The sequence below is a fragment of the Ictidomys tridecemlineatus genome, chromosome 2 (genome assembly GCF_052094955.1).
Source record: "Ictidomys tridecemlineatus isolate mIctTri1 chromosome 2, mIctTri1.hap1, whole genome shotgun sequence".
Taxonomy (NCBI): domain Eukaryota; kingdom Metazoa; phylum Chordata; class Mammalia; order Rodentia; family Sciuridae; genus Ictidomys; species Ictidomys tridecemlineatus.
The window spans coordinates 7573608-7597288 of NC_135478.1; the positions used below are offsets into that span (position 1 = coordinate 7573608).

The 23681-nt window shown below is 37.4% G+C and overlaps 1 pseudogene; it reads right to left on the minus strand.

The window, feature by feature from the left end:
• Positions 1 to 4162: 4162 nt before the first annotated feature.
• On the minus strand, positions 4163 to 11494 carry LOC144370785 (olfactory receptor 7E24-like; annotated as a pseudogene).
• Positions 11495 to 23681: the final 12187 nt, after the last annotated feature.

Here is a 23681-nt window from a genome sequence, read left to right on the forward strand (position 1 = left end):
CTCCTGTTATTAATCGTGATAGATTTTAAATTTTCATAAATACACTTAGATTCCAAAAATCATATGTTCTGGTTTGGATGTAATGTGTCCCTCAAACGCTCATGTGTGAGACAATGCAAGAAGGTTTAGAGAACAAAGGATTGGATTACCAGGGCCTTAACCCAATCACTGAATTAATCACCTGATGTGATTAATTGAGTGGTAAGGCAGGTGGGGTGTGGTTGGAGGAGGTGGGGCATTGGGGTGTGGCTTTGGGGTGTATATTTGTATCTGGAAAATGGAGATATCTCTCTCTCTGCTTTCTGATCATCATGTGAGCTGCTTCGCTCCCTCTTCTACCATGATGTTCAGCCTCACCTTGAACCCCAAGGAATGGTGCCAGGCTTCTGTGAACTGAGACCTCTGAAACCATGAGCCCTTGAATAACTTTCCTCCAGTACAGTTGTACCTGTCAGGTCTTTCAGTCACAGCAGCAAAACACCTGACTAAAATAACACACAACATTACTATCTACAAATGTGGTATCGGTACACACTACACTTACCTGACAATGAGTAAAACATAATAAAATTATAAGAAAAAATCTTAAATTTTTCATTTAATATAGGCTTATTTCTATCAACCTATTAAATCTCACTATAAAGCAGAGGTAGGTTATGAACCCTGACCCTTCCACAATCCAGAAAGGAGGCAGAGAAAAAACAGCTGACCAGAAATGTGGAAGACAGAGTCAATGCTCTAAGAGTCAATACTGGACAGTCTGAGGTTTGGAGACACTTGAAGTTTGGTTACTGGAGAAGAAAACAAGGACAGAGTTGCTTAACCCCAAACCCATAATGGAAGAGGGGCAATAGAGAGAGAAAGAAAGAGGAACAGCATATAAACTCACTTCCTATAAAGAGGCAGAAAGAAAAGCAGACCAAATCAAACCATGGCAGAAGCAGTAGAGGACAGCAGTTTAACTCAAATTCTGAGCTGAAAGCTATGCTGGGCATGGAAGTCTTTTTGTGGAATTCACAGCTGGTCAGTATTCCTAGAAGGAATTAAGTCAACATAGCTTCTCCCCACCTTCAGATAGCAACAAATAAAACCAGAGGGAGAACCTCTGCAATGGAACGTCTCAATCATCTGTCTGGAAGGAATTTGTAGAGGAATGGCTACTAGATGAAAGTTGACACAAATCCCTCCCCCTCCCTGTGGATAGCAGAGTGGGGATCTGAGATCTGGTCACTCCCAGGAACTGCTAACCTAACCCAGAGCTTCACAAGACCTCTGCAGCAGCTTGGTAAGAGATGGGAGTGGATGCCTGAGATGCACAACTCCTGGTAGTTGTCCTTGACAGGCAGCTGACTCAGTCCCAGGCAGCAGAAGGGCACTACACCCAAGATTTGCAGGCACAGGCCACAGCCCAGGTGATCTGCATTGGTCAGGGCAGGGACATTTCTACACCACAGACTACCATGGAGAGCCCACAACCACAGGTCCTGAGCTTGCAGACAGCCACCAGGTTCTATGCCAATTTGAAAAGGGCCCTGAGGAGGGGAACAGTGCATGGTGTCCCACTGCATACAGAGCAACAGCCCTGATTCCTGCATCCTATATCCTGCACCCAGTAGAAAGAACCAGCAGGGGCAGCACAGCACCCTCTGAGCATCCAGCCTCAGGCCCCTGGACTGACAAAGGAAAACTGTGAACTGGCTGATGAGAGGTCCATAGCAACCACGGGAGTGGCTCCCTGGCACCTTTGGGGATAAAAAGCTGAAGAGTAATGGACATCTTCTAATGGCCCAAATCCTGATGAAGTCCAGAACAATAAAACTCAATATGAATTACCTTCTCCTTCGCACAGTTTACTATAAACAGCTTTAACATCAACTTTGACCATACCTATATTATTCATTTTGATTTGATAGTTGTTACCCTCACATTCAATATTGTGTCCCTGACCTACTTGATTGTATTTTTCTATGTTTTAAAGCATTGAGTGGAATCATTCCATACACCCATTCCTCTTAGCCCCTCTTTTTCTCTTACATTACCAGCTACTACCTCAAATTTTGCCCCCCATTCATCTTTTTCTTCTTTTTTTTACCTTGGTTTATATTATTCTTTTCTGTCTTTTCTCTTCTTCTGCCCAATTTTTCTCTCTTCCCTTTTAACACTTTATATAATGTGATAGCAATTTTATTATCTTTAATAATTAACTTTTCAACCTATTCCAGAGTACTACAACAAGTTTATACCTGGATTAGAGGAACTGTGGAGAACACCATCAACAAGTTTTTGTTTTTCCAAAGAGTGACTAGTATGTGGCTTTTCTCTGAAGTGATTGTACTTAAGGGTTTAGTGTCATCTCTCAAAGTGGTGTGATCCTGGGACTGCAGAGGACAAACACTGGGTGGAAGTGTCAATACATGGACATTCACCCAACCTAGGGCTTTTATGGGAAGATCACTAATAGTCCCTTACACAAAAGAGTAAGCTCACCTAAGTAGTTTACAACACAATACATATGGCACTGAAATGTCTTGTTTACATCCACAGCTGGATTTGATCCTGTCTTTGAAGTACATCCTTTACAACAGATGCTTTAACACAAACACAGACTTTAACTGGAGGGAGCAACATCATTTAATGTGTCAGTTTATTATTACAACAATCCTTAAAAGGTCCTGCCTTTCTCTATATCACACTAAAGAATTTTATATGATATGAGGGTGGACTATATTTGTTTCACTTCCAACAATTGATGGATATTCATCTTTACTATTAGACATGTATATTTGTTGTCCAAAAGAAAAATCAGTCATTATTAAAAACATTCTCATATTCTCAAGTTCTACTATTGAAACATCATTGTAGTCTGTACAGTAATAATCATGCCATAACAAATCACCAAGAAATTTTATCTGGTGTTATGAATAATATTTCTATTTTATACCACTAAAAGAGAGAATGACCTACAATGGAAATGAGAAAATGAACATTTTAGTCCCATATCAATCACCTGCTTCTATGTGCAGTTAGTATATAAATCTCTCCACCTCTCTGCTTATACTCATTACTCAAAGTGGAGAGAATAACACTCATCTCCAGGACATGTTGGCCACCTAACGGAAAGAATTTCATTACAAAGGGAAAAAATGAGCTTAATAATGAATAAAATTTTCAAATTCCCTGGAGTCTGAAGTGATGTGAATTCAAAAATATGTCTCAGGATGAATCATATTTACCTATACCCTTCTCTTTCTGCTTTTTCTTTAGCATATCCATAGAAATAACTTTAAAATTTATGAGCCATCTGATTATTATTTATACTCTCTGTTGTGGTAAAATGCACATAATAAAAATTTATCATTTAAACCATGGTTTAATTCACAGTTTGATGGTATTAATTGCATTCATATTGATAGGAAACTATCAACAAGATCCATTTACAGAAATTCTTCATCTTTCTAAACTGAAACCTTATAACCCTTTTTGAGTTATGGGACCAGAAAACGTATGTAATGGAAAAACTGATAAATAAAATGTGGTATATATTCACAATGGAGTTTTACTCAGCCATAAAGAAGAATAAAATTGTGGCTTTTGCTAGTTAAGTGGATAGAACTGGAGATATCATGCTAAGTGAAATAAGCCAGACTCAGAAAGTCAAAGGCCAAATATTTTCTCTAATGTGTAAAAGCTAGAAGGAAATATGGAAAACAAATGAGGGTAGAAGATCTTGAAAGCAAAAAGCAGATCAGTGGAGTGAGGTGGGGGTTGAGAGGGAGGGAGGACAGATGGGAAAAAGGAGAAATAGTGGAATAAAATTGACCAAACCATGCCATGAACATATCTTTATGTATATTTGTAAGCCACCAATTTAAAATAAATAAAACAGTATCAAAGTGAGGAAGGGGAGCAGGTGAAGGGAAAATTGGAGGGAAGGTAGAAGTATGTAGATTGAAATAGAACAAATATATGACTATAATGCACTAATAAAAACATTTTTCAAATTCCCTTTAATCTCATCCAAAACCCCAACAACTACCATTCCACAACGAAACATGAGAAATTATAAATAATGTAACCAAATGGGTGGGATTTACAGGTCTAGGTGCTAGCTTCTATTGCTTTTTCCAAACTATCCATCAAATATACATCAAAGATCCTGAGGTTAGATGATTCTACTGTGGAGCCTCTTTAGGGTACTCTTAATGTCCCTGTTATGCAGGCTGTAGATGAAGGGGTTCAGCATGGGGGTGACAACTGTGTACATCACCAAGGCCACTGCAGATTTTCTAGAAGAATGTGACACAGCTGAACCAAGGCTTTATATTTCCCACCGGAGGATGGGATTCTCAGAATAGTGGAAACTATTTTATAGTAAGAGAAAAGTATTCCTGAGATGGGAAAAACACCAAATAGAGCACCAACAAAATACATTACCATGATATTGACGAAGGTGCCAGAACAGGAAAGACTGAGGACCTGAGAAGGGTCACAGAAAAAATTAGCAATTTTGACATCCTTGAAGATCGTAAACTGTAATACAATCAAATTGTGAAGCTGGGATTCCAAAAGGCTAACCAAAAAAGACACCAAAACTAAAAAGCCACAAAACAGTCATATGAGGGTTTATAATGGTTGGATAATGCAGGGGGTGACAGATGGCCACAAAAGAGTCATAGGCCATCACAGTCAGAAGCAGATCATCCATGCATCCAAAAATCAGAAAGAGAGACATCTGTGTCAGGCAGCCCTCATAGGAGATGGTTCTACTGTGAGTTTGGAGGTTTACAACCATCTTCGGAACAGTGGTAGAAGTAAAACAGATGTCAGCCAAGGACAGATTGGAGAGGAAGAAGTACATAGGGGTGTGGAGGTTGGAGTCAAAGCTGATGGCCAGAACTATGAGTAGGTTCCCAAACACTGTGATCAGGTACATGGTCAGGAACAGTCCAAAGAGGACAGGTTGCAATTCTGGATCAGCTGAGAGACCCAGGAGATGGAATTCTAAGAAGTCTGTTACATTTAGTGTTTTTATAATGTTTGGACACCTTTAACATAAAAAAGAGGATGGTAAAAAGGAAACAAATTATCAAGTGTTGAGCACTCCATACATGCATTTAGTTCAAGCCTTCACAAGTAGTTATCCACATTGAGGTCAATACACATTAAACAATATTTCACATTGTGACATCTTGGAACTCTCTCATTATTGTTTTTCTATCCTTCACTTCCTCTTGTACATACCTACATTTTAATTATTACTATTCCACTCACAGCCTCACCAATACTAGGCAAGCCATCTACCCCTGAGCTACCTCCCCAGCCCCTTTTTGTTTCATTTTGATACAGGGTCTTGCTAAATTACCCCGGTTGGTCTCTAACTTGCCTCAGGCCCCTGAGGATCTAGGATTACATGACTGGGCAACACCTAACCTACCCTCCCCAACACACTCAAGTGAACAATGTTAGAAGGCCTCTAACACCAGGTGTAACAAGTTCACAGTCACAGTAGCATACAGATTAACTCTGAGGAAAAAAGTGTGAAAAATACGTTTTCTCCTTTTAGAAATAAAGTTCATTTTAATTAAAGTAAAGTAAAAAGCAGTCTAATATACCTTATCACATTCTAAGACAATGGTACAAGTGCCTATAATGCAGAATATATATATCAACCACTTCATAAATGTTAAAACTGCATAATGGAAACACTAAATTGATAGTTCATAATCATAACACATACAATGGGCCAGTTTTCTTCCAGGATTCTGTCCTTCTATGTATTCTAATTTCCCTCCTTTGTGGATCTAAGTTCTCAGTCTAATACTGTTTGTCTTTTATGAATCATTCAATAGCAATTATCAAGAGAACAAGCAATAATAAATGTTGGCAAGGACATGGGGGAAAGGTACACTAATACATTGCTGGTGGGCAAATTGGTGCAATCAATCTGGAAAGCAGTATTGAGATTCCTCAGAAAACTTGCAATGAGAACATTATTTGACCCAGCTATCCCATTCCTCAGTTTATACCCAAAGGATTAAAATCAGCATACTACAGTAATGCAGCCCCTTCAATATTTACAGCAGCTCAATTCACAATGGCTAAACTATGGAACCAACCTAGGACCCTTTCAACAGATGAATGAATAAAGAAAATGTGGTATACATACACAATAGAATATTACTGAGCATTAAAGAAGAAAGATATTATGGCATTTCCAGGTGAATGGATGGAACTGAACAATATAATGCTAAGCAAAATAAGCCAGTCCCAAAGAACCAAAGACCAAATGTTTTCTCTGATATGTAACACTAAGTCATAATAAGGGGTGAGGGGTGCTAGGGAAGAATAGAAGTACTTTGGATAAGGCAGAGGGCAGTAAAGGGAGGGGAGGGCATACTGGGGTAGGAAAGATAGGAGAATAAATTGGACTTTATTACCCTATGTGCATATATGACTACAAAACCAGTGTGATTCCACATCATGTGCAATCAGAAGAATGAGAAGCTATACTCCATTGATATGTGATGTGTCAAAATGCATTCTACTGACATGTATAACTAATTAGAACCAAAAAATCAAAATTAAAAAAAAAGAAATACAATGACATAATACAAAGAATATTGTTAAAGATAGATTTTTCAAAAATGAAACTATTCAGTAAAAGGAAAAAAGAATCACTTATTATATTACTATTATCCTTGGTTTAGACAAACTTAAATGTTATAAAAATGTAGTTTATGCAACTGCACACAGTCAATGCCATCATAGACCAGATATGTGGCACTAGTGTACCCTTCACCTGACACTGATTAAATAATGAAGAATTTATAATACTTTGGATGGTTTTTTTTATTTTATACCATAACATTGGAATCAACCCACAAACATCTAGTGAGGAAAACAGCTCTTTGCACTTTTCATATTATAATCTACAGTGACCTGCTGCTGTGCTTCACTGTTTCTCTAATCATAAATCCTCTCACAGTTGAGAACTTAAGCACCGGGGATACCCCAAAGCCAAGTTTCAGTCCCAACCTTTTTTTTAATTCTTTTTATTTATTTTAATTAGTTATACATGACAGTAGAATGCATTTATGCACTTTGATATATCATACATAGATGGGACATAATTTCATTGTTCTTAGTTTACATGTGGCAGAATCACATTGGTCATGCACTCACATATATACATACAGTAACAATTTATGTTAATTCTACTATCTTTCCTATCCTCACATCTCCTCCCCTCCCTTCACTTCCCTCTACCTAATCTAAGGTAACACTGTTCTTCCTTAATGCCCCCCACCTTATAGTGAATTAGCATCTGCATATTAGAGAAAACATTTGGTCTTTGGTTTTGTGGGATTGGCTTATTTCACTTAGCATGATATTTTCCATTTCCAACAATTTACTGATTAAATGCCATAATTTAAAATGCCATAATTTCACTCTTATTTAAAGCTGAGTAATACTCCATTAAGTGTATGTATGTATGTGTATGTGTATGTATATATGTGTGTGTGTGTGTGTGTGTGTGTGTGTGTGTGTGTGTATCACATTTTCTTTTTCCATTCATCTATTGAGGGACACCTAGGTTGGTTCCATAGACTAGCTATTGTGAATTGAACTGTTATAATCATTGATGTGGCTGTGTCACTATAATAATGCCAACCTTTTTACATACACATTTTCACATCAATTCTTTTACTTTAGCTATGTGAGGGAAACTCAGACTCATTACTTTGTCAGAAATCACTGGGATTTAATTGGGATAAAAGTCGAACAAGAAAAGTCTGGGGACAGATTTATGAACACATGGGGACAGATTTCCCATATGAAAAAATGGGGAAAATAAATACATAACTTATAATGTTGTTATAAGAAATTTTTAAATTTTTGAAATTGCTTAAATAGTATTTCTTGAATCTCATATATCTGTGTATTTACTCATGTAAATTTTAAAATATTTAGATACCCTTGGATTAGGCCAAAATCAACTTCATCAGAATATATGTATATACAGTTTTTGGAAAACCAAAGTTCTCAGTTATGCAAATGTTCCAAAGAAATTGACACAGGTGAATTAAAATAGGTTAAAAATAATACATCAGGGCTTATATATTATAGTATAAATTATGATTAATGTAATATGATATTATACTAAATTATATTATTAATATGATACACTTACACTTTTATTTCATATACCATATTTAACTTTTCTACATGTTTCACAACTGGGAATGATGAGACAAAATGGGTTAAACCAGGATAGAGAATCACTGCCTAAGAATAATTTTTGGCACTTAAAAATGGTGCAATAAACTACCTATAATTATCATGAATAAAATACCAATTTGAAAATATAAACATTGAGCAATCTTTGCTTCATAACTAAAAGCATATTGAGATTTGAATTACCACTGATGGTGAAATCTGAGTCCTTATTATCTCTGCATGATTTCATTCTCCTTCACAGCTCTCCTCCAATGGTGGTCACAGTCATTTGATAGGTAGATGTTATTGTTAATGTTTTCATGACAATATTCATTTAAAAATCCATATATTTTTCTTAAAAACTTACCAAAGTAGCCCTAAGACTCATCTAAGTAGTATATAATGCAACATCTACTACCCCTGAATGGCCTACTTGACATCAATATGTGCTTTTAAGTCTCTCCCTATAGTACACACATTTCTGGCACTTTAGCTGATACCTAGCAAGACCTGAGAGACATCATTTAACTTGTAAGCTTATTGTTTATGACAATCCTTTCAAAATTCTTGTACCTCTCAACCTACCCAAGAGAGAACTGTTATATATTATGTAGTTAGAGGACAGTATTTTAACCACAAGATATTTTAGTTGAATGATACAAAGAAAATACTTACCATAACCAATAATAAGTATTAATTGTACTTGCCTTATTTTATACGTGGTCTTTTATTTTTATTATTATTTTATTTTATATAGGTCTTTCACCAACTTTTGTGAGTTTGCTTTTGTGTAGGGTGAAACACAGGGATCTAGTTCCATTCTTCTGCATGTGTATATCCAACTTTCCCTACAAAATTTGTTACAGAGTTATCAGGGGCACCATTGTCAAGTATCAGGAAATTATGTGGGTTTGTCTCTGTGTATTCTATTCTATTCCATTGGTCTTAATGTATGCATTAGTGCTGATGCCATGGTGGCTTTGTTACTATAGCTCTGTAGTATAATTTGAAGTCCAGTATCATGATGCCCCCAACATCAACCTTTTTCTCCAGATTGCTTTGGTTGTTCTGGGTCTCCTATTCTAAAGGAATGAATTTTAAAAGTATTTTTTTAGTTATGTGAAAAAAATGTTATTGATATTGGGGATTGCATTGCACAGAATCTGTATAGTACTTCTGTTAGTATGGCCATTTTGACAATATTAATTCTGTCTCTCCAGGAGTTCTTTCCAGCTTCTAAGATCTTCAATTTCTTTCTTCGGTATTCTAAAATTTTCATTGTGGAGATCTCTTACCTCCATGGACTTATTCCCAAATCGTTTTTCCTTGAGATTATTGTAAAAGGAAAAATTTTGTTGGTTTTTTCTCAGCATATTCATTATTGGCACATAGGAAAGCAAATTATTTACATATTGAGTTTCACACAGCCATAAAAAAAGAATGAAATTATGGTATTTACTGGTAAATGAATGACCTGGAGAACATGCTAAGTGAAATAAACCAGACCCAGAAAATGAAGGGTCAAATGTTTTCTCTCATATGAAGAAGCTAGACCAAAATAAAAAAAGAGGAGGAAATGAAATTAACAAAATTATGCTATGTACATATATGAATTTACCACAGTGAATTCCGTCTTAATGTACATCTGTAGGTACTAATTTTCTTAAAAGCATGAATAAATAAACAGAAAACCAGTACAGTAGAGAGGAGAGGAATAGGGGAGGGAGACAGAAAGGCAAAATGGAGGTACTGAGGACAGAAATGGAGCAAAAAATCCATGTATGTACATTAAAATGAACCCCAATATTATATATAATTCATTAATTTTTAAAATGTGTTTTGGGGGTGGAGGCATGCCTGGAAAAATCCCTATATGACTTCCATTCACACATCATGAGCTTCTTTGTCTTATGTGCCCTGGACTTGATGAATATCTAGGTATTGGTACTTTATTCAACAGGTTTCCTCTGCTCTTCCCAGTATCAGCACCACTTTGAGAGAAGGCACTAAATCCTATTTACTAAATACTTAAGTTCAAAGTCATCTGCTGATCAACCTTAAGGAAAACAAAAACTTGTTGAAAATACTTTCCATACTTCCTCTAATCCAGGTATACAATTATTGTAATGCTCTGGAATAGATTGATAAATAAGCTATTAAAGACAGTACAATTATTATATACATTTCATATGGGTTGAAAAGGGGAGGAGAAAAATGGACAAAAAAGAAAGATAGGAAAGAATAATACACACCAAGGTAAAAAGAACAAAATGATGGATGGGGAATGGATTTGAGGCAGCTGCAAGTAATTTAGGAGGGGAAAAGAGAAACTAAAGAAGAACAACTGTAAATAAACTACTCCAAAAAAATAAAGATAGAGTGATTCCAGTTAATATTTTAAATACAGTTAATACTTTAAAAGCAGATAAAACATTAGAAGAAATACAATCAAATGAGTTAAGGACACAATGTCAAATACTATATGTTTATCAATCCAGAATGAAGAATAACATATGCAAGGTCAAATTTGACTTTAGAGCTAATTATAATAATCCAGGCCAAAGTGGAGAAATTTCTTTTTGAGTTTTCCTCATTTGGATTTCACCAGGATTTGGGACCTTTAGAAAACGTCCACCACTCTTCAGCTTTGAATCCTGATAGAGGTGCTGGGGCACAAGAGCTACTTCCCTGGTTTCTATATATTTATCACCAGCCAGTTCTTGATCATTAGCCCTTCAAGAAAGCAGGCAGGAACCTGCATGCTTGAAGGAGGCTGTGCTGTGTCTGCTGGCTGTTTCTACTGGATCCAGTGCAGTGCTCAAGGCTGTCACACTGATTGCTATGAGACACTGTGCACCTACTCACCTCCAAAGGAGTTTCTTTAAAGAATCAGAGGCAGATGGCTGTCTGAAAGTGTGAGACCAGTTATCTGGGGCTGTCTGTGCTTGGTCTGTGGTGCAGAAGCCTTCCCCTTGGCTGATGTGGATCCCTAGGGTACCATATCTTTGATTCAGGTATAGAGTTAGTTGACCCACCTGCATCTGAGTTCCTGGTGCCCATGGCAGTGAATCACTGGTGCCTGTTGCCCTCTGCTGGGACTTTTTGGAGCAGTCATATCAAAGCACTTGGTGGCCACCTGCACCTGTGGGGCCTGTGGGTGAAGGCTGTCTGCAGCACAGAATCCTCCAATGAGGCTGATAGAGATGACTGAAGTACTGTCCCTGTGACTGGGATAGACAGTGGGTAGCCAGCCTGCATCTGAGATCTTACTACCCATCTTACTACCAACACCTGCTCCCTCAACTGGCACTGACTCAGGGTGATGCAGTTGAAACACCTGGCAGTTGCCTATAGGTTGATTCTTTTTGTGAACTATTCATGGCCTCTATTATAAATACTGCCACTCACTGGGGTTTTAGCTTTCACCATAATGGAAACAGCATGTCATTTGGCCCATCTTTACCTGAGCTCCCTGTGGAGGCTGTGTGGAGCATCTGGGTTAGGGCTGGCACTCCCTGGGAATCAGCTCCATCCCAACCCTCTTATCTACAAAGAGAGGGAGTGGGGTTCAGTAACTTTCAGCTAACAGTCATCCCCCACAAGATATCTCTAGATGGATGACTGAGACAACCCATTCAGAGATTTGCCCTTTGGTCTCATCTGTTGCTATCTGAAGGTGGGGAGAAGCTGTGTTAATTTAATTTCTCCTAGGGAACCTGGCTGGTTATGGATGCCATGCCTGGTGCAGCTTCATTCCACCACGTGGGTTAAATTGATTGATCTCCTGCACTGTGTTTGATGTTCTTGTCCTATTTTAACTTGGTCTGCTTTTCTTTACACTTGCTGTAAAGGAGGTAAGCCATGTGCTTTTCCTCTCTTTCTGTGTTACTCCTCCCCTGTGACCGCACCATTAGTCAAGGTTTAGGATCAAGGAATTCTGTCCTTGTTTCCGACTCTGATAATCAAACTCTAAGTCTCTCTGGTCTCCAACTGTCCAATATTGAGTTCTTAAGTCTGTACTCTGTCATCCACCTCTCTGGTCAGCTGTTCTTTAGTGTCTTCCTCATCACCACACAATATGTGGCACATAAGCAATGTTTAGAGCCAAATAAATATTTTGACATTATTTTTTTTAGAATGTAGAATTTAATCACTAAGGAAATAGTAAGTCTCCTGATAAATATAATTGTCAAGGGACACTGGAAACTTAGAATGATATTGAAAGTCTACAATGTGTCTCATCCCACACAACAAGGTTTTCCTATCCCTTCTCTTTGTATCTCCTTTGATTTTTTTATTGCTTATGAAAAATCTCTGGCACGGTTGGAATAATTGAATGCTGTAGATGTTGTTAAGTGAAAGTACAGGAGATTTATGTCCATGACACAGGCACAGTCACGTTCAACCTTGCCCCTTATTCTATGGCATATTCCTGAATAAGAGGAAAGTACACTCAGAAATGCACCACATATGTTGCATCCATGCCAATTATGATCAGGATTTGTGTACAATGCAATGGCCTATTTGATGTTCAACACAAATTTTAATTTTTGTTCTCCACAGTGCCACAAATGGTACAGTCTCTGGGAAGTCAGAAATTCAAGAGAATTAATCATTTCTCTGCAAATACACAGGATATACTTACTTAAGGACCAAATTAAAGAGCAACATTATAGAAATGGGAATGCAATAAATTCACATAGCAAGACATTTGAGTTAAATGATATGATATTACTTATTACTAATAATAACTATCTCACTTACATTTGTCTCTATTTTATACCTTGATCACATATTTATTACACATCACCCATTATCTTTTTAATCCATATTCAATGCAGTTGTGTCAACTCGAATTCAACTCAGATGATAAAGCTGAGTCTCAGGGACACTAACAACCTGCTCTATGTCAATAATAAGTTGAGCTAACAGCAGTCAAAAGTAAGTTGCTGAATTGAAATTTAATATCTAAAGCACCAAGCAATAGAATCAACGTGCCTATTTTCAAACTCTGCTTAAAGAAAAAAAAAGTTTTTGATCTCAGAGTTAAAATGCACTATCTTTTTCATTGCTTCCCAGACACCAGAATATTTTAAACAGAGGTTCATAGATCTTAATTTTAAATTTTTTTTCAGTTTCCTAAGTAGCAATAAAATCAAGAGCTGATCACATTAATCAAATCAAGTGGGCCAATTACAAGAAAAAAGGAGATGTGGACAGCCTCTAGGATATCCTAGAACAGGAGAAAGAGGGAGATCTGTGCTGAATTATTTTTCACCCACTTTTTGTTTTATCTTTTCTTCTGACCTCAGCCATTCTTCCTAAATTGGTGCAGATTAGAGTTTAGCTTTGCTGTGTTTTAAACATAGGTATACAAATAAATATAATTTATCATGGATTGAAATCCTCTTACTTTAGTTACATGAAAATAACCTGCTTCATTACTTCATCAGCTCTTGCTATGCTTGAATAAATCCCAACCACATGCAACAGTTTCTAACATTAGACTGTTCTGCTATAAACTGTCTTCAGGGCGGTTTTAATGTCCCTGTTCCTCAGGCTGTAGATGAAGGGATTCAGTACCTGGTGCTCATCTAAGCAATCTAAACACAATACCTATTGCATTTGAAGTATACTAGTTCACATTAACATATATTTGTAAGTCTCTCTGTGAAGGTCATTTAATCTTGTCATTGAATAAATCTATGATCTCTTTGATGAGAGACTTCTAAATAAATAAATAATAATTACAAATTTCCTTTTGCCCTTTTTATACACACTTCACAAATTAATTCCACATGGAGCACCCATTTTCTGTTCATTCCACACTTGATGCAGTTGTGCCAACTAAGACACAGAAAGGATTCAAATTTAAATTGTCAGGTTTTGGGTCCAATCCACTAACTGTCTTTATTTTCCCAGCCAACAGAAACTACTGAGCAGAGGGCCAGTGGTCTTAACTGCAAGTATGTTTTTTAATTCCCTCAAGTTTCCAGCATAGGAATGAATCAAGACCTGACTTTGTGTCTCCTTTAGATTGAGTGGGATAAGGACATACATGGAGGGGGATGTGATCTGTTATATAAAAGTCCTGCAAGGGGGAGCAAAAGAGAGAGATCTGTGATAAATTATGGTGTGCCTATATTTTTTGTAAACTTTGCCTTTGATCTATGGTTACCTTTCTTGTAATGGATGCTACCCTGATCTCTGATCTACCAGAAAACCCCCCAAAATAATGGCAACAATAAACAAGAGGTCTCTTCCTGGATTGAAAGAACATGAAATAACTGGTGGGTCATCAAGGGGACAATCTACCACGATCTTCCTGGTATGAAGCCCTGTATCAAACATGGCTCAACTCAAATGGCCCAATCCAACCATGGCCTCTTTTTTTCTACCTAAAAAATTAGTACAAGTTACAAAAATATAAGGTATTCTTTCATTTTCTGTAAGGTAATAATAATGTGAGCATATGTAACTAGAGTAAGACTGTGCCCATGAAATTAAACAAGTGACTCCAAGCATGTTGCTCAGGACCTGACACTTAGGAAGCCCTCTACATCAGCCTATGATGTGATGGTTACTTCCATTCTCCTCAACATCCTTACATGACCTTTATAATCATTTTGGAGTGCGTAAAAAAACAATTCAGAAGCATCAATTTTTTACTATTGTGAGTAATATTTCTGTGATATGCAGACCTGTGTGGTTGAAAACTAAAATTTTTATTAAGATTTCTGCTATTTGCACCATAAACAGGAATGTAAACTTCACAATCCTCATAGCTGAAACTTTGCATATCCTGTCACCCAATTACCAAAACTGTCATGCTTGTCCTCATGATGCAGAAAAAAGAGTTCCAAGAGCAAGGAGTTTCTTCCTGGAGTGACAGGGAAGTGAAAAGTTGTTAAGAGGTCCAGGGGACAACCTGCCAAGACTCTTGTGCCCAGGTGCTCTGTGTCTCTAGTCACACAGCTCAATTCTAACAGTATCAGTGCATTCAACCCAAACACCCATCACAAGTTACTTAAAAATGTTGAGCTCCTTTAGTTTCTGTAAAATAAAATAATGTGGCACTTATTGGGGAAAGACTACACAGATAATTCAAACAATCTACATAGAACACATAGCTCAACATCTGGCCCTCTGGAGTATCTCAATAATGGTTTGTGATGTGGTCACTGTCATCCTCATGTCCATCATGTCCATCATAATTTTGGGGGGGGTGCTTAAGAAATAGTTTAGAGGGACAAATTTTCAGCCATAGTAGATGAGATGTCTGTGGGAAATAGATTCATTGTATAAGGGAAGTAAAATTTAGGAGGAGATTTCCAGGACACCTACTACAATCCCATATGTACATGTCACAGTTCTCATAGCTAAAATTTTCACATAGGCATCCTCCCTTAGGTTACCCAAACTGCTTGATTGTCAAAATAATAGGAAACAATGCTTCTGACACTCCTTAATCCATCCTTCATCTCCCTCAGTACTTACTGGGTGATGATGCTTCTCTTCTGGGTCATAGTAAAAGATTACAGATTTAATGCCCCTACCCTGCCTATTGCCCACTGAGTACTTCTCTGTGTACAGGACTGGCATCAGTGCAGTCTCAGACAGGAGGCTCCTGATGCAGTTAATTGTGGGAGGAGGAGCCACAAATGGAGCCAACTATACCAGAAACATCAAACTGAAGGGCTAAAGACATAGCTGATAATTTACTACTATATGACCTTTGAGGCTCAATGCAGAGTTCATAATTAGCCAAATTGATCCAGGTTATAACAAACTCAAAATGACTTCCTACTATTAATATAGGAAGAAAAAGAAGAGAGAAATGAATATTGACAAAGGAGGAAGATCATGTGTACTATTCATTTCTGTCAGTTCTGTTTTTAAAATTCTTTTGTAGTTGAATATGGACAACATGTCTTTATTTTAATTGTTTATTTTTATGTGGTGCTAAGGATCCACCTCAGTGTCTCACAAATGCTGGGCAAGTGCTCTGCCTCTGAGCTACAGCCCTAGCCCTGTCACTTCTTTTTCATAAAATTCATTTACTTTTGGGTTGGAGTTGTGGCTCAGTGGTAGAGTGCTCACATCACACATGTGAGACCCTGAGTTCGGTCCTCAGACCACATAAAAATAAATAAGTGAAATAAAGATATTGTGTCCAACTACAACTAAAACCAAACTTAAAAAGAAAAAAAAATCATTGACTTTTTTAAAAAATAGTTTCTATTTGTGTTAGATAAAATTTAAATTACAAAGTTACAATACAATTCTCATCATTGTTAAGTTCAAAAATCAACAACATTCATTAAACCACATTGTGGTACAACCACCACCAACATTCACCTCTAGGAACTTTTTATCTTATCAAACTGAAACACTATATCAATTAATAACTCCACATTCCTCCCACTCCCAAAAATGATTACCATTATCAACTATGAAACATGATGAGAAATTAATTCATTGTACTATATAAATGCACATAAGTGATGACATCACAGAACACAAGTGTAGTAGTAGTGTACATTTCACCTACCAATTATTTCTAAAATGAAATGCTAACACTAAAAATTTATAATATGCAAACCACACGTTTTTCCCTAATTTTGCTCTAGTTTCTGCATATGATTCTCCATATATTTAAAATTCAAATATTCACATGTAACTTATTCACACTTGAGGTTTATAGACTACCAGTACTTCTCAGTTCTGTTATACAGATTTGTATTAACCCCATACTATCTCAGTAAAATATGTGAGGTAGAAAGCACCTCTTTGACTCTTTCTTTTAATCTAATTTATGTAGTATCCTGACATTATGGTTTTACTCTTTTCTGATCATAAACCCTCTAATAAGTTGTTGAGACCTTTAGATTCAAGGAAAGCCCCCAAACCCAGGTGTCAGTCCCAAACTCCTTATGCCTAAATAATTGTTGTTCACATCAAAACTTTCGAATTCACGGATTGCAATTCTCTTACTTTACCTACCTATGAACAACTTGGGTTCATTATTCTGCTGCCTTAATTAATGATTTAACTAGGGAAAAATTCAAATAGTACAGGAAATATTATAGCATATGTACAATATTTTCATCTGAAAATGAGAATAATAATTATCAAGATCATTAGTTGTTAGAAAAGCCTTTTGAAATCTATTAAATTGCATAAACTAGTGCTCTAAGTCCCACTGATCAACACACTTGCCTATGGATATTTTAAAGTATTCAGGTGCCTTGGTCTCAAACCAAACCTATGTAATCAGAATATCTGCATATGGCATTCTTGGTGATCATTCTTTACACTGGTTTTGAGGACCACAGCTGTTCAGTCAGCTTTCTCACAGCTCTGACCAACAAAACTGACTAGAATAGTTTTAAGGAGAAAAAGGTTATTTGGGGCTCACAATTTCAGAGATCTTAGTCCATAGATGGCCAACTCCATTCCTCATAACCTGAAATGAGGCAGAACATCATGGTGGGGGAAAGTAGCTCAAAACATGGCACTAGCTGGGTACAATGGCACATGCCTATAATCCCATTGACTCAGGAGGCTGAGACAGGAGGATCACATATTCAAAGTCAGCCTCAGCAACTTAGCAAGCCCCTGGACCCCGAAAGCTCATGCTTATCTCATGGTGCAAAATACATTTAGTCCACATTCAAGAGTCCCCATTGTCTCAACAGTTCCAGGATTGCCCATAAGTCCCAGTCCAAAGTCTCCCCTGAGACTCATGGTAAACTCTCATCATGAACTCCTGCAAAACTCAAAAGCAAGTTACAAGTATCCAATATATAAAGGCACAGGGTAAGAACTTGCATTCCACAATGGAGAAATAGGGGCATAGAAAGAAGGGATGGGACCAAAACAAGACTGAACATCAATGGGGCAAACAAGCCCTGTAGTTCTATGACCAGCATCTGGGGTTCTCTCTGAAGGAGTGTGTACATCTGCCCCTGTGTTTTTGCTGGTTGTAGCCCACATGGTCTGTCTGTTCTCTTGTCTCTGCTCAAATCCTGTAGCTTTCCTCTGCAGATGTGCCACCAAAATGGCATTTTTTATCTTGGGGGTCTCCACTGTAACTCTGGCTTTCTCCTCACATCTCCACACAATGCCCTCTCAGGGGCAGCCCACAGGGACTCTAATCCTGCTGTACTTTGCCTGATTCCCAAGGCCTTCCTTTGAAATCCTTTTCCTTTGAAAATTTCCCTAACTCCAGCATCCTAAATTTCTACAGAACCAGCACCATGTGATTGATGCCAAGATCTGCTGTCATCTTGAGTAGTAGCCAAGCCTCTAGGGTCCAAAGCTGCACCAGTCTCTGAGTGCCTGAGCACCTGAGCATGGTGAAACAACTTCGTAGGCTTCCCTGTGCAACAGGGTTCCCCACTGGTCTCTTCTCAAAGGAATATTTACTTTTAATCCCTAGAGCCAGAGATGAGTGTGATATTGCCAATTCCTGGGGTGCCCTCAAGACATCTTTATTATTGTCTCTTCGCAAAGTCTTTAGCATTCCTTTACTGGCAGTAATGTCTTTATCAACTGCAATTTCTTTAGCCCCAGTTTTACTCCCACCTTTCAAGTCCAAAATTTTCAAATCTTTCTGCTTTCTGCTCCTGAATACCACAATAAATTTGGCTAAAATCTGCCAGAAATATCCATTCCACTGCCTAAATACTATGCTGCATAGAAATTTCTTCTGCCACTATAAGATGTCCATCACTTTTAAAATCATCCTCGCAGAAAGTCTTAGGACACAGGCAAACCAGAACACAATATGAATGGCCTCTAGTCCAATTTCCAGTAGAATCCTTTTTTTCCTCTGAAACCTTTGGAACCTCTCCCTACTATCCACAGTTATACCAGCATTCTGGTCTTCTGAGCTCCCACCAAAATTTCCCATTAAGGTCCACTTATGGCAGACCGCATGACCCAGAGAACGGGCCCAGCAGCCTGCGGGGGCAAGAGAGAGATCACCCCAATTAGAGGAGGGGCCCAGCCTCCGCCTGCACCTGCATGGTAGACAGACCACAAGACGAGGCCCAGTGGCCCACCAGCACAGGAGACAAATCACCCCAATTGGAAAAGGGGCTCAGCCGCTGCCTGCACCTGCATGGTAGGCAGACCTCACAACCCGCAGAATGGGCCCAGCGGCCGCCAGTGTGGTAGACATATCACCCCAATTGGAGGAGGGGCCCAGCTGCCACCTGCGCTGCATGGTAGGCAGACCGCGACCCAGTGAAGGGGCTACCAGTGCGGTTCTGCAGCAGATCGGGCACCTGGTTTATCTCAGAGAATAAGAGTAGAGAGGCCACAGGTGGAAGCTCAAGATCTCTCACACTGACTACCACCACCATTCTGAACCCAGAGACTCAAGCTAGAAATAGACAATGCCACCAACTGGAAGAAATGGAAACAGAGTTCTGAGAGACATTATTTTTTATTTCTTTTTCTCTCTTCTTTCTCTCTTTTCAGCCATTCTCCCAGTTTCCTCTACCCTTCCCCTTCGGGTCCTCACAACCTCAACATATGTGAAACCAAAAAGTGTGCACAAAAAGGTCTTTAACAACTGAATCACCAGAATAATATACTATACAGGAATTGCATATGCCCCACCTCCCTCCCCCGCTTTTATTTCTTTTCTTTTTCTCGTATTTTCTTTTTCCCACTCTCTTTTTTTCTCTTCCTTTCCTTCTTATTTGTTTTCCTCCAGCTTACTCCCTCTAAACCACTTGCAACCCCCTAAATTTTACTATTCATAAGTAGGGTAATCTTATAAATACAGATAGGAATTTGAATCTATACATTCCTCCATAAATTACCCATCTATTGGTTAGAGCTTTCCAAAGTTACTGTTAGATTAACCCCATACCCTCACTCCTTTCCCCATAAACATAACATCCTACACCTGAAATTCAATTTTCTTCAAGCTACCAGAAACGGTATGCCTTTCATGAAACTAATGACTATATTTGTAAATGACAATCGAAACCAACATTGTAGACATAGAGTCTAGCTATAAATGTAGTAATAAGGAAAACGGGTGCTTAGTTGATGTACTATTGATATTGAGAACTGTTAACATTGTCTTTCTCCACAAAAGGGAGACTTTGCAACTAAACAAGAGCAATATAAATCTATAGGGGGAAAATTCAATAACACAACAGTTTCACAAAGCAGAAAGAAACGCGAGCAGTATGAAAAGACAAGGAAAGAAAGGACCACAAGCAATGCAGGTCAACTCAACTTTAGAAGAGGTAATATCTGCAGCAGACAGAATGTCAGATAAAGAATTCAGGATATACATGCTTCAGATGATCTGGAGTCTCAAGTAAGACATTAGACAGCAAAATCAGATAATGAAAGATCACTTCGACAATGAATTACATAAACAAATCCAAGAAGCAAAAGATCAACTATACAGGGAGATAGAGATTATAAAAAACAAACAGAAATCCTAGAAATGCAGGAAGTAATAAACCAAATTAAAAACTCAAATGAGAGTACTACCAGCAGAGTAGAACACTTAGAAGATAGAACATCAGACAATGAAGACAAAGTATTTCAACTTGAAAAGAACATAGAAAGCTCAGTGAGACTGTTAAGAAATCATGAGCAAAACATCCAAGAAATATGGGATAACATAAAGAGGCCAAACTTAAGAGTTATTGGGATAGAGGAAGTTATAGAGGTCCAAATCAAAAAAATGAGCAATCTATTCAACGAAATAATAAGAAAAAACTTCCCAGACATGAAGAATGAGACAGAATCCCAAATCCTAGAAGCCTACAGGACACCAAATGTGCAAAATCATAAGACATCCACACCTAGGCACATTATAATGAAGATGCCCAACATACAGAATAAGGAGAGAATTTTAAAAGCTACAAGAGAAAGGAAGCAGATTACATTTAGTAATCTTATCAAATCAGGATAAGAGCTGATCTTTTAGATCAGCTGAAAGCTAGAAGAAAGCTAGAAAGATCCTGGAAACAACATATTTCAAACGCTTAAAGAAAAATGGGTTCCAACCAAGAATTGTTTATCCAGCAAAATTAAGCTTCAGGATGGAAGATGAAATTAAAACCTTCTACGATAAACAAAAATTAAAAGAATTTACACCTAGAAAACCAGCTCTTCAAAACATCCTCGGCAAAACATTACAGGAAGAGGAAATGAAAAATAACAATGAAAACCAACAGCGGGAGGTAGTACAGTAAAGGGAAAAAATAATCAAAGAGGAAACACAAACCATGTTAAGTAACTTAAATAAACAAATTTGGCTAGAAAAACAATCCATATCTCAATAATAACCCTAAATGTTAATGGCTTAAACTCACCAATCAAGAGACACAAGCTAGTAGACTGGATTTTTAAAAAAAGATCCAACAATATGCTGCCTACAGGAGATGCATTTGATAGGAAAAGACACACATAGACTGAAGGTGAAAGGTTGGGAAAAATCATATCACTCATATGGACCTCGGAAACAAGCAGGAGTGTCCATACCCATATGAAATAAAATAGATTTCAAGTCAAAGGTAATCAAAAGGAATAAAGAGGGACACTACATACTGCTCAAGGGAACCATACACCAACAAGACATAACAATCATAAATATATATGCCCAAAACAAGGGTGTAGCTATGTTCATCAAACAAACTCTTCTCAACCTCAAGAGTCTAATAGACCACCATACAATAATTATGGGAGAATTCAACACACCTCTCTCACCACTGGACAGATCTTCCAAACAAAAGTTGAATAAGGAAACTATAGAACTCAAGAATACAATTAATAACCTAGACTTAATTGACATATATGGAATATACCACCCAACATCAAGAAGTTACACTTTTTTCTCAGCAGCACATGGATCCTTCTCAAAACTAGATTATATAGTGTGTCACAGGGCACCTCTTAGAAATTATAAAGGAGTAGAGATAATACCATGCATCCTATCTGATCATAATGGAATGAGACTGGAAATCAACAATAAAAAAAGGAAGGAAAAATCATGCATCACTTGCAGAATGAACAATAGGTTACTGAATGATCAATAGGTTATAGAAGACATCAAGGAGGAAATTAAAAAATTCTTAGAAATAAATGAAAACACAGACACAACATATGAGAATCTATGGGACACAATGAAAGCAGTTCTAAGAGGATAATTCATTGCTTGGCGTTCATTCCTTAAAAAAAGAAAAAACCAACAAATAAATTGTCTCACATTTCATCTCAAAACCCTAGAAAAAGAAGAGCAAAACAACAGCAAAGTAGTAGAAGGCAAGAAATAATTAAAATCAGAGCTGAAATCAATGAAATTGAAACAAAAGAAACAATTGAAAATATTGACAAAACTAAAAGTTGCTTCTTTAAAAAATTAAGACAGAGCCTTAGCCATACTAACGAAGAGAAGAAGAGAGAGAACTCAAATTACTAGCATATGGGATGAAAAAGGCAATATCACAACAGACACTTCAGAAATACAGAAGATAATCAGAAATTATTTTGAATCCTTATACTCCAATAAAATACAAGATAGTGCAGGCATCGATAAATTTCTTAAGTCATATGATCTGCCCAGATTGAGTCAGGAGGATATAGACAACCTAAACAGACCAATATCAATCGAGGAAATAGAAGAAGCCATCAAAAGACTACCAACTAAGAAAAGCCCAGGACTGGATGCATATGCAGCACAGTTTTACAAGACTTTTAAAGAAGAACTAATACCAATACTTTTCAAGCTATTTCAGGAAATAGAAAAAGAGGGAGAACTTCCAAATTCATTCTACGAGGCCAACATCACCCTGATTCCTAAATCAGACAAAGACACTTCAACGAAAGAAAACTACATACCAATATCTCTAATGAACATAGATGCAAAAATCCTCAATAAAATTCTGGCAAATCGGATACAGAAACATATCAAAAAGATCGTACATCATCATCAAGTAGGATTCATCCCTGGGATGCAAGGCTAGTTCAATATACGGAAATCAATAAATGTTATTCACCACATCAATAGACTTAAAGATAAAAACCATATGATCATCTTGATAGATGCAGGAAACCATTTGACAAAGTACAGCATCCCTTTATGTTCAAAACTCTAGAAAAACTAGGGATAACAGGAACATACCTCAATATTGTAAAAGCTATCTATGCTAAGCATCAGGCTAGCATCATTCTGAATGGTGGAAAATTGAAGGCATTCCTCTAAAATCTGATCTGGAACAAGACAGGGATGCACTCTCTCACCACTTCTGTTCAACATTGTTCTCGAAACACTGGCCAGTAAAATTAGACAGATGAATGAAATTAAAGGCATAAAAATAGGGAAAAAAAGAACTTAAATTATCACTATTTGCAGATGAAAATGATTCCATATCTAGCAGACCAAAAAGAGTCTACAAAAAAACTACTAGAACTAATAAATGAATTCA